Raw genomic sequence first — 13,222 nt, forward strand, 5'->3', positions numbered from 1 at the left:
TAAGTTCCATCCTAAAAGGAACTTTAGCCACAGATGCCAGAGTTTGCCATGGAAATACTGACAGTATCTTAACCACCGGGGTTGCAAGTGATGTTGCAGGTATGCAAGTTACTTGGTACTAAGCATCAGAATTTCTCTGCCTTGGGTAGGAGAAAAAGAAGAACCAGTGCCAAGAGTTGGGTGTGCACAGTATTACTTTACAGTATGTAAAGGAGATAAGCAGGCGTGCAGAACAATTACACACAGAAGCTATCACAAATGAAATTAACAATCCTGAAAGAACTGCCCAGCAGTGATAGATCAGTGTCTAGAGTTGTAATTTGCTAGAACATAGTAACAGTATTTGCTTTTCAAAAAGTAAAGTGTACAATAACTATCAAGCCTTGCCATCCGAAATGTTAGATAAGAGCAGCAAAGTTCTAAGAGCAAAAGACATTTGCACAATTCCTGTTTTTTAAACTTTCCCTCTGGTCCCTCCTACCCTTTCTGTTCAGAACATGAATTCGTCAGTCCACAAGTTCAATTAAGCAGCAGCAGCAGCAGCATCTGTGATCCTGTAATTAAAGCTGTGTCAGCACTTCCACCCTGAAACATCACTTTGCTGTGCTTTCAACTCTCCTGCAAAAATTAACTCCAGAACAAAGCTCAATACAAACAAATCTCAGTTGGGGAGACAAATAAAAAATAAAATAGCTTTTCTACCAACATGCACAATTTGTCAGCTCCCATGTCTGTGTTCAGCTGAGTAATGAGATCGAAGTCCCATATATGGGATGTAAGTGAACATATTGTTTTCCTGACCACTACCACCTCCCTCATCCTTAATCTCTTCTTGTTCATCTCATTCACGGTCACCCTTTACCACACGTATACAGGGCCGGCGCAACCCATTAGGCGACCTAGGTAGTTGCCTAGGTCGCCTAACATTTGGGGGGGCGGCAACCACAGTGGACGGATCTTCGGCCACCCTGGTCATCGTCTGTATTTTGGGGGCAGGACCTTCCGCCGCCTAGGGCGCCAAAAAAGCTGGTGGCGCTCCTGCATGTATATAAAGTTTTGTGTCTGTTAAAGCTTTCCAGCTGAAAGTCCATTTACCATCTGTCAGCCATTCAAAATCCTGGTGATACAAATGAGGGTCCTATCTTCCAATGTGCTCTGTGTTGTCATCTCCCACTTGCTGCTGAGGAGCAGAGACTTCAAACCTTTATGCACATGAGCAATCATATTAAGTCAATTGGGCTGCTCACAGAACTATTTGTCTGAGTAACCATTTGAAGGATTAGGCCCTCCAGACATATTCCTTTTTCAAGAAAGCTCAGTAGGGGTTTGGAGAAGACTATCTCTGCAAAAATACTCTAATTTGTCAGCACCAGGTGCAGTAATTAACTTAACCCTTAAGTAAAAGTGAATCACTATCTTGGAGACATAAGTCAGTGTATAGTCTTGTAGTATATCTATGTAGTATATTTCCAGTATATCTATAATGCTAAGGTTGGCACAACCGTCCTTTTGTTCTCCAAAAGGTATAGGAAACATCCTGTTGCATATTTTTCATTTGGTCACTTTTGGCTGATAACAATTAGAACGTCACATGGAGAAAAAGTAGTGACACTGAAAAACTATACGTATTTTGAAGGTCTGCAGGCAAACTATAGTAAATCCTGAAGATTAATTGCAATTAGAGATGCTAATTTTTACATTGCAATGCTTGTCTTTTCCAAAAATGTATCGCCAATAGCCATAATGTAGTATTTACTGTTGACAAAGAAATACAGCTTTAAATCAGCTGTACTTTGCCCTCAAAGAACTACTTGGCTATATCACATTACAGGAAGTGCTATCAATTGTGTGGTAATGTGAAAGAAATGGGTGGTTCCGTACACCAGCTATTTTTTGTTTGTTTTATTTGTTTGCCTTCAAACTCCACAGTAGTGGATTATATATATAAGTGGTATGTGTCTCCTGGGGTCATAGGACTGCAAGCCTCTGTTACTAGAGAACAGGGGTAGGCAACTTATGGCATGCGTGCTGAAGGAGGCACGCAAGCTGATTTTCAGTGGCACTAACACTGCCCGGGTCCTGCCCACCGGTCCAGGGGGCTCTGCATTTTAATTTAAATTTTAAATGACGCTTCTTAAACATTTTAAAAACCTTATCTACTTTACATATAACAATAATTTAGTTATATATTATAGACTTATAGAAAGACCTTCCAAAAACATTAAAATGTATTACTGGCATGTGAAACCTTAAATTAGAGTGAATAAATGAAGACTCGGCACACCACTTCTGAAAAGTTGTCGACCCCTGCTATAGAACATGCTAATTGCCAAGTAGCACAGATCTGGGCTTTGTGTTTAATACTGTTTCCAATAAACAGTTCTAATCTTTACAGACATCATTTTCTTTTATTCATTCACATAGTAAAGACAGGACAGGCAAGCCTTACAGTTTGATTGGCTAAGGCAGATGAGTAATTATGCATCATTCCTTCAAAACATTGCACATTTTTTCGCTAGTGATCTTACTAATTTCTATAGTCCCTATTGTTATGGCAGCCCCTTATAGGTTTACATTAAATATAGGCATGGCTACCTAGTATCTTAACATTATTATTTGTATTGTTGTAGTGCCTTGGGGTCCCAGTCCTGGAACAGGAACCCATTGTGGTAGGTGCTGTACAAACAGAAAATAAAAGATGGTCCCAGCCCCTAAGTGTTTCTAATCTAATACTACAGCACATGCGGTAGTCAAGGATGAAAAGCAGTTTTAAATTAGAACTGTCTGCACATGTTCACCCCTTTCAGCTGAAACCTTGCAAGCTGTTCAGTATGGACAGATCCCTGCACAGAGCTCCACTGACTTCACTGGGGCTCTACATAGGTGCAGATGTCCACCCAAGCAGAACAGATTACCTGATCAGGGCCTAAATGCACACCTACAAGAGTAACGTACATGGCTCGCTATGTCAAAACTCTCATATTATCAGCCAAAACACCAGTGTCATACCTTTCACTCCTTTGCCACACTCTTCAATAGCAAGTTTTCATTTGTCACTTCTGGGCAGGTTTAAAAGTAGAGACTTGCAGACATGAATTCAAGAAAAGTAATTTTGAAGTGGTTATGGTGAGTGTGATGCTCTGTACCCTGTGGGAACACTCTACACCCCCATGTTCATCTTTATAAAATGATTGTGTGGTCTCCAATGCAAAGTTTGTCATGTTGGGTGTCTTCGGAAGGCTCATGATGCACTGAGCATGGTTTTAGTGATGTTATAGTAACTGTTATAGTAATGTTATTGGTTGTAATTTCATGTATATAGTTATGAGGCTGAAAATGTATCCTCAAGGCTTAAAGCAAGCCCATGCAAAAAACTCTCAAAGAACAGAGAAGCGGTTCACATCTCGTTAGGGCATGGATGGGATAAACCCAGCCCAGCTTCACAGGAACAATGGACACTGGCTTAGGCGGGAACAAAAGAAAGAATGTTAGACCAGGGGTCTCAAACATGCGGCCCGCAGGGCTATTTTCAGCAGACCACCCCCACCCCCCCAGCCTACCTCCAGGCCAGGGGTGGGCAAACTACAGCTGCAGGATTCCCCCCCCCCCCCGAGCCCCACACCGCTCCCTGAAGTGGCTGGCATCACGTTCCTGCGGCCGGGGAGGGGTGGGGGGGGGGGAGAAGCAGAGGGCTCCATCCGTGTGTTGCCCTGGCTTCCAGGCACTGCCCCCCCCGCAGCTCCCATTGGCCAGGAATGGGGAACCATGGCCAATGGGAGCTTTGGGGGAGGTATCTGGAGGTGCGGCAAGCAGTGTGTGGAGCCCTGTCTCTCCCCTCCCCCAGGGGCTGCAGGGACATTGTTCCACCTACTTCTGCACCCCACCCACCAACTCTCTGCACTGAGCTCCCGCCTGCACCTCAACCACCTGCCCTGAGCTCCCTGCTGCATTCCTGCCCTGCGCTCCCGCCTGCACCTCAACCCCCTGCCTGCACCCCAACCCCCTGCCCTGAGCCCCCTGCCTGCACCCCAACCCCCTGCCCTGAGCCCCCTGCTGCACCCCAACCCCGTCCTGAGCCCCCTGCTGCACCCCAAGCCCCTGTCCTGAGCCCCCTGCTGCACCCCACACCCCAACCCCCTGCCCTGAGCCCCTTGCTGCATCCTACACCTTCTGCACCCTGAGCCCCCTGCTGGCACCCCAACCCCCTGCCCTGAGCCCGCACCACACCCCTCATTCACCCTGTGGGGGCAGGGAGGGGATGGAGTTGGGGTGGGGACTTCAGGACAGGGGTTAGAATGGGGGCAGGGAAGGGGTGGGAAGAGGTGGGGCCTCATGGAAGGGGTGGAGTGGTGGCAGGGCTGGGGGCAGCGTGGGGGGTGTCAATGATGCAGCCCTCGGGCCAATGAACTAGCCCTCATATGGCCCTTCATGGTCATTTGAGTTTGAGACCCCTGTGTTAGACCGTCGAGGGAGTCACCCTCTTCTTAACTGTGATGAAGTAATGCTCACCTGACTCTGAAAGGGGGGGGGGGGCGCAAAGCCAAGAGGAAAGAAAGGACAAGATAAAAGGGAGAGACATTTGCCATGCTCTCTCTCTTCCACCTCCATCTACAGACACCGCCACCACCAAGCAACTGAAATGCTAATCAAAGGGAAGAGCCTGACTGAAAAATAATCAGCCAGCCTGAGGTGCGAAGCATCTAAGTTTGTAAGGGGACTGAAAGTGTTAAGATCAGCTTATAATGTGTTTTGCTTTTATTTCATTTGACCAAATCTGACTTGTTATGCTTTGACTTATAATCACTTAAAATCTATCTTTATAGCTAATAAATCTGTTTGTTTATTCTACCTGGAGCAGTGCGTTCGGTTTGAAGTGTGTCAGAGGCTCCCCTTGGGATAACAAGCCTGATAAATTGACAAACTTATAGAAATGTAACAAATAAATTGATAAACTTATAGAAGCTTGCAGCATCCAATGGGCATAACTGGACACTGCAAGATGGAGGTTCCTATGGTTGTTTCTGGGACCGGAGATATTGGCTAGTGTCATTCGCTTGCAAGTAGCTGGGAGTAGCTTACATGCCCGAGGCTGTGCATGAACAGCCCAGGAGTGGGGATTCTCACAGCAGAGCAGGGTAAGGCTGGCTCCCAGAGTCAAGGATTGGAGTGGCCTAGCAGATCACTGGTCCAGATAACACCACATGGGAACGTCACAGTGAGAATTTCAGAAATGAGGTTTATTTATTTATTTTTATTTTTAATTATCTGAGTGTTCAGTTGCCTCTCACATTCAGCTCAGAGGACATTGTTTTTACTGTCTGTGGACAGGTCCATTTTAGATAACCTATTCTGTCTTGACACTGCATGTCTAGCTCATCCTCAAGGATGCCTGACATGAAAAGGTTACCCATTAAACCTGGATGCCAAGCAACTGTGAAGCTACTTTGAGTGAAGGGAGCATCTGTGTTCAGATTCCTCCAATCTGAGTTATATGCCAACTGTACAGATCATTGCTGGCACTGTGGGGACTAATTTCTTGCATTTCAACAAAAGTCCAACAAGCAAGAAATAGGATTTTTCCTACTTCCAAAATAAGTTAGAGAAATCAAGTGCAATCTTGCCATTTTAAACAAAAACTAAATGTGGATATTTGTCAGTATTGCCTTATTGCTCTGACACTGACTGGTTTTAATAATGCCCTGTAGTCCCAATACTTTTATGGTAAAGGTTAAAGTAAGGATATAATTAGAAGCAGGGTTATTTGACAAGAGTTTCCACCACCTAAAAATAAACAAACAGAAAAATAAATAAATAAATAGTGGAAGGTGCCTTTATATGCTACAGCTCTGTGTTTCAGTATTTCTGCTCTGTCTATGAAGTTTGGCATTTGCCCACTTAAAAAGTATTTTTAGTTTACAAACTCATAGAATTTCATTTAAATCAATCACAATATTCCTTTCACATGGGCTCCAAACTAATACTGGACATTAGTTTCTAAAAATGATAGCTTAACTATGCTTTTAAAAAAAAAGAATAATTCTTTTTCAGTATATATCTAACCCAAATTCAGATCATTACTAGAGAAGCTTTTATAGTACTCGATTGCACGACATACATTCTGTCACTAAAATACTCTCAGCAACCTGATTCTCTTTATAATTCCAAGTCACATTCTCTGCTACTTAGCCCATTGTACTCCCAGGCACAGGTTGCTTAGCATCCAGTATTTGCTCTGGAATGTACAAGCCAGCATGAAAGAGTAACTAACGCATCCGGAAACTGACTTATTAGGCTAAGTGCAGCACATTCCTATTAAAAATGAATGGGCTTGGTTTTAAATGAGGGTCACAAACAGTAAAAGTTACCTTACAGGCTTCTTTTTCCAAATGAAATATTTAACAGAGGAAAACCACAGGTGTCAGTGTCAGAGATTCATTTTGTAGTTTAAAAACTGCAACTGCATATTAAAAACAAGTTAGATTAATTCTGCTTGCTACTAAACCTGTGCACTTTAGGTAAGAACATAGTTTAGAATGATATTTGTTGTAGCCATGTTGGAAGGAGAAATCTTTCATTTGTTTCCAAGAACAATATTAGTCATATTCCTGCTCAACAAGAAAACCTAAACCATGTTTTATTTAGTTACTAATGTACCTCAGTCACTAAAATATTTACAACCAAAAATGTACTACCTTTTCAGAACAAAATGCTGAATGCTTGGCTCCCCAACCCAGCACAAAAGCCCCAATCCTTAATGTTAACTGAGACAACAAGATTTCAAAAGCTGGCTGAAACAAAGTGCTCCAAAAGAATGCCAAACACAGATTGTGGTGGAACAAGAGAAAGTAGCTCCAGAAATCTGGACCTTCCACTGAGAAAGTCCTATTGCTGAGAAATGATTAAACCAGAAAGAGTGTAGAAGCATCCTGAAGAAAAATGTGGGGGAGAATGGTGCTCTCTCAGATAGCTGGGTCACAGATTATATGAAGGCTTAAAGTTGAGTGAAGAGCAGAGGCTCCCTTGGTATAAAGACAGAAGATTGCAGTTTGAAATCTCTCCATGAATCCTCTACTACTGGATTATTTAGGGGGACTGGTATTCAAGTTTCCAGTTGAGAAGAGGTTACATTTAAAGCTTGAGACCCTGCGCAATGGGGAATTTTTGACACAGTGTGCCTGCTCACTTTTTATCAATTACACTGGTGAAACTCATGAACTTCAGTGGGGTTGCACAGTTTTAACCAATGGCAGAATATGCATCACTGTGCCTTAGTTATTTATTAGCCAGAAATTTAGCACTACAGGTGTATATTGGTGCTTTACAAAACACAAAAAGAGCAACTCCCTTAGCTATACTGCTTAATGCCTATGTTAAATAAACAGGAGACAAAATAGGGGGTCTTGGGGCAAGAGAGGTTTGAAAGACAAAGCCTTACAAAAGGATGGGGTTATTTGGAAGGTTCACACCCACCCACACCATCCCAGGAAAGTTACACGGCATTGTTGTTTTTAATATATTTAAAACTATAGTTTAAGCACCTCCTTAAATAACTGGGTTTGTGAAGAGACTTGAAAAAGGTGGAGGCATAGCAAATGGGTCAGGAAGTGTCATGCCTCCATCTAATCACATGTACTAATATATCTAAAAACTTTATGAGAATCAGGAAATAGTCCCTTACTGTACACATACAAGAAAAGAAATTATTTGTGATTGCTTTAAATCATCTATCTGACCTAGTTTCTCCCATACAAGAGTTGGCTCTGCAGTGTATATTCCCCCCACTCAGCCCTTTCTTGTATCATTCTCAAATACCACAGCCAGCCAGCCAAGCAGCCTCCCTTCAGGAAGCCTTCCAACTGTCAAGTTTCAAAGAGAATCTCCCAGAGGGGTAGGGGAACAGCAGCTGGGGTTGCCAGCAAGGACTGCAGTGCCCTATCATTAACACTTTAATACAGGCAAGGCACCATCTGTTTCACTGCTTCTCCTCCTCCCCCAAAGTCCTGAAGCTAAAAGTATTTCTGTAGGATGGACAAAGTGGAAGAAGGGCCCATTGGGTTAGCAATGTTGGAGCACATTTACTGATGCACCTGGACTGGGTAGGTGAGGGAACAGTTTTGGGGAAAATTAAAAATATACAAGAAACATACTTATCACATTTTTCTATTTAGATTGTAAACTATATAGGGCAGGAACATCATCTTCCTGGGTGTTTGTACAGCTCTGAGCACAATGAAGCTTTTATTTTAAAACCTACCGACCGCTATGCCTACCTTCATGCCTCCAGCTTCCATCCCGGACACACCACAAGATCCATTGTCTACAGCCAAACACTGAGGTACAACCGTATCTGCTCTAACCCCACAGACAGAGACCAACACCTAGAAAATCTCCTCCAAGCATTCTCAAGACTACAGTACCCACACGAGGAAATAAGGAAACAGATCAACAGAGCCAGACGTGTACCCAGAAGCCTCCTACTGGAAGACAAACCCAAGAAAGAAACCAACAGGACTCCACTGGCCATCACATACAGTCCCCAGCTAAAACCCCTACAACGCATCATCAGGGATCTACAACCCATCCTGGACAATGATCCCACACTTTCACAGGCCTTGGGTGGCAGACCAGTTCTCGCCCACAGACAACCTGCCAACCTGAAGCATATTCTCACCAGCAACTGCACACCGCACCATAGTAACTCTAGCTCAGAAACCAATCCATGCAACAAACCTCGATGCCAACTCTGCCCACATATCTACACCAGCAACACCATCACAGGACCAAACCAGATCAGCCACAACATCACCGGTTCATTCACCTGCACTTCCACCAATGTAATATATGCCATCATATGCCAGCAATGCCCCTCTGCTATGTACATCGGCCAAACTGGACAGTCTCTAAGGAAAAGGATAAATGGACACAAATCAGACATTAGGAATGGCAATATACAAAAACCTGTAGGAGAACACTTCAACCTCCCTGGCCACACAATAGCAGATCTTAAGGTGGCCATCCTACAGCAAAAAAACTTTAGGACCAGACTTCAAAGAGAAACTGCTGAGCTCCAGTGCATCTGCAAATTTGACACCATCAGCTCAGGACTAAACAAAGACTGTGAATGGCTTGCCAATTACAGAACCAGTTTCTCCTCCCTTGGTTTTCACACCTCAACTGCTAGAACAGGGCCTCATCCACTCTGATTGATCTAACCTCATTATCTCTAGCTTGCTTCTTGCTTGCTTATATATATACCTGCCCCAGGAAATTTCCACCACTTGCATCCGAAGAAGTGGGTATTCACCCACGAAAGCTCATGCTGCAAAACGTCTGTTAGTCTATAAGGTGCCACAGGATTCTTTGCTGCTTCTAATGAAGCTTTTAGGTGCTTCTATAGAATACATGTAATAATAAAAGGAACACTGTCGAGATGTATCAGGGGGTAGCCGTGTTAGTCTGGATCTGTAAAGCGACAAAGAGTCCTGAGACACCTTATAGACTAACAGACGTGTTGGAGCTTTTGTGGGTGAATACCCACTTCGTCAGACGCATGCACCACAAAAGCTTATGCTCCAACACGTCTGTTAGGCTATAAGGTGCCACAGGACTCTGTCGCTTTTTACTGTCAAGATGGATAAGCTTCCCCTCATAACTTATCAAGTTATCCACCTCACATGCTCATGATCTAACTCACCAGTTGTCCCACCTAGAACGGGGATCACCACACATTCCTGTCTTTGGGTTTTCATTTTTTTCTTTAACTTTCAAACTCAAACTCAGAGTGGGATTTAGAACCTTTCACTGGTTTGAATCTGGATCATGGCTGAAGATATGTAAATTGTTGCTTGCTGCTGTTACTTGCTCATGTGAAATTAACTGTAGTCTCAGTGCAAGCCCTATGCACAAATGTAACCACAAGCCATCACTGACAGGATCAGCAGAGAAGCTAAAGCACAAGTGAGCATGAAGACAAATATTGAAGCCTCTTGTTTCTTGGTCACAGACATATTGGCAAGGTGGCGTAGGGAAGTTTGTGCAGTTGTCAATGATGTATCTGTTCTGTGCAAAAATAGTTCTCTAGTTCTGGTACATTTCACGGGAGCTAAATTTACTTAAGAACCTGAAAAGCAATTCCTCTATACTCCTGTTTGAAACAGAGTTGTCTCGTTGTAGCCAGTCAAGTTGAATGATGTTCAATTCCCCTTCTACTGGCTAGACATGAATTTAGAAATGAAAAAGAATACAAGAACATTAAAATGGCCATACTAGGTCAGGCCAAAGGTCCATCTAGCCCAGTATCCTGTCTTCTGACAGTGGCCAATGCCAGGTGCCCCAGAGGGAATGAACAGAACAGGTAATCATCAAGTGATCCATCCTGTCGCTCATTCCCAGCTTCTGGCAACTACATGCTTGTTGACTCCTTCAAAGAATTCTAGTAGATTGGTGAGGCATGATTTCCCTTTACAAAAACCATGTTGACTCTTCCACAACAAATTATGTTCATCTCTGTATCTGACAATTTTATTCTTTACTATATTTTCAACCAGTTTGCCTGGTACTGAAGTATGCCTTACTGGCCTGTAATTGCCAGGATCACCTCTGGAGCCCTTTTAAAAAATTGGCATCACCTCCATTAGCTATCCTCCAGTCATTTGGTACAGAAGCTGATTTAAATGATAGGTCACAAACTACAGTTAGTAGTTCTACAATTTCACATTTGAGTTGCTTCAGAACTCTTGGGTGAATACTATCTGGTCCTGGTGTCTTATAACTGTTTAGTTTATCAATTTGTTCCAAAACACAACTGCTACTCTGAAACCTCAATCTTGGATAGTTCCTCAGATTTGTCATCTAAACAGAATGGCTCAGGTTTGGGAAACTCACGGCTGAAGATGTGGGTGAAGACTGATTCAAAGAATCCATTTAATTTCTCCGCAATGGCCTTATCGTCCTTGAGTGCTCGTTTAGCATCTTGATCTTCCAGTGGCTCCACTGGTTGTTTAGCAGGCTTCTTGCTTCGGATGTGCTTAGATTTTTTGCTATTATTTTTTGAGTCTTTGGCTAGCTGTTCTTCAAATTCTTTTGGGCCTTCCTAATTATATTTTTACACTTCGTTTGCCAGAGAGTTTATGCTCCTATTTTCCTCATTAGAATTTAACTTTCACTTTTTAAAGGATGCCTTTTTTGTCTCTCATTTCTTTTTTTTACTTTATTGTTTAGTCACGGTGGCAGTTTTTTGGTTCTGATTATGTTTTTTAATTTGAGGTATACATTTAAGTTGAGCCTCAATTATGGTGTCTTTAAAAAGTTTCCATGCAGCTTGCAGGGATTTCACTTTTGGCACTATACCTTTTAATTTCGGTTTAACTAACTTCCTCATTTTTGTGTAATCTCCCTTTCTGAAATTAAATGCTAGTGTTAAGCTGCTGTGGTGTTTTCCCCGCCACAGAGATGTTACATTTAATTATTTTATGGTCACTATTACCAAATGGTCCAGCTATAGTCACCTCTTGGACCAGATCCTGCACTCCACTTAGGACAAAATCAAGAACTGCCTTTCCTCTTGTGGGTTCCAGGACTAGCTGCTTCAATAAGCAGTCATTTAAGGGGGCAAGAAACTTCATCTCTGCATCCCATCCTGAGGTGACATGTACCTAGTCAATATGGGGATAGTTGAAATCCCCCATTATTTTTTTTATAGCCTCTCTCATCTCCCTGAGCATTTCACAGTCACTATCACCATCCTGGTCAGGTGGTCAGTAATATATCTCATCTGTTATAATCTTATTATTAGAGCATAGAATTACTATCCATAGAGATTTTATGGTACAGTTTGGTTCATTTAAGATTTTTACTTCATTTGATTCTTTCACATATAATACCATCCCCCACCAGCATGACCTGTTCTGTCCTCCTGATACATTTTGCACCCTGGTATTACTGTGCCCCATTGATTATCCTCATTCCACCAAGTTTCTGTGATGCCTATTACATCAATAGCCTCATTTAATACGAGGCACTCTAGTTCACCCATCTTATTATTTAGACTTCTAGCATTGGTATATAAGCACTTTAAAAAGTTGTAATAACAGACAGCTAAAAAGTGACATGATGTAATTGAATGGGACTCTTTCACTGGACTGTTTCTCATCAGATCCTATCCATATTTTTATCATCTTCCATCCTCTCCCCTTTACTAGGAAATAAAGAATCTCCATTAATAGATCTTCCCCTAAAGGATGCCTCTGACCGAACTACATGGTCCGCCGCACCTGTCGGCTTTCCCCCAGCCCTAAGTTTAAAAACTGCCCTACGCTGGTACTTAAAAGGTCAATCTGGTTCCATTTTGATTTAATTTAATTTAGCATTTCAGAGAATGCTACCATGGAGGTCCTGGACCTCAAGTCATCTGGTCCACCCCAATACAGGATGGTTCCTTCTATGCATTCTCTTTTGCTTCATAGTTATTTAATAGTTCCCAAGCAATAAAGCTTCCACCACTTTCCAGAAGAGGCTTTAAATTTAATATTCTGCCTACCAGTAAGATATTCCTAATATTTAGCCTGAATTGCCCCATTTTATAATATCACCCATTACTGCCCTTGTACAGTAATTCCTCGCTTAACGCTGTAGTTATGTTCCTGAAAAATGCGAGTTTAAGCAAAACGATGTTAAGTGAATCCAATTTCCCCATAAGAATTAATGTCAATAGGGTGGGGGTTAGGTTCCAGGGAGATTTTTTTCACCAGACAAAAAACTATATATTATATAGATATACACACAGTATATGTTTTAAACAATTTAATCCTGTTCACAGCTATGATGATTGTGAAGCTTGGTTGAGGTGGTGAAGTTAGAGGGTGGAAGAGGGAGGGATATTTCCTGGGGAATGCCTTACTGCTAAATGATGAACTAGCACTCGGCTGAGCCCTCAAGGGTTAACACATTGTTGTTATGTAGCCTCTCACACAAGGCAGCACGAACACGAGGGAGGGGAGACAGCATAGCAGACAGAGACAGACACACACCTTGTGTGTGGCAGAGAGAGAGAGAGAGAGAGAGATGCACACTGCCCCTTTAAATAAGCTGACCCACTCTTAAGTGCATTGTCTTTTTAAGTGGCTGCTGCACAGGGAACTTAGGGGAGCAGGGGAGCTGATAGCGGGGCTCTGGTACACCCTGGTTCCAAGTCCCCACCAGCTAGCTGCAACGGGCTGCTCTT

The 13,222-nt window shown here is 42.8% G+C and overlaps 1 protein-coding gene across 2 annotated transcripts in view; it reads right to left on the reverse strand.

Annotated features, from left to right (window-relative positions):
* Positions 1 to 13,222, reverse strand: part of OVCH2 (ovochymase 2) — a 73,378-nt gene that overhangs the window by 56,699 nt on the left and 3,457 nt on the right. The window lies entirely within an intron of this gene.

This window comes from Mauremys mutica, chromosome 4 (genome assembly GCF_020497125.1).
Source record: "Mauremys mutica isolate MM-2020 ecotype Southern chromosome 4, ASM2049712v1, whole genome shotgun sequence".
In the NCBI taxonomy this organism is placed as follows: domain Eukaryota; kingdom Metazoa; phylum Chordata; order Testudines; family Geoemydidae; genus Mauremys; species Mauremys mutica.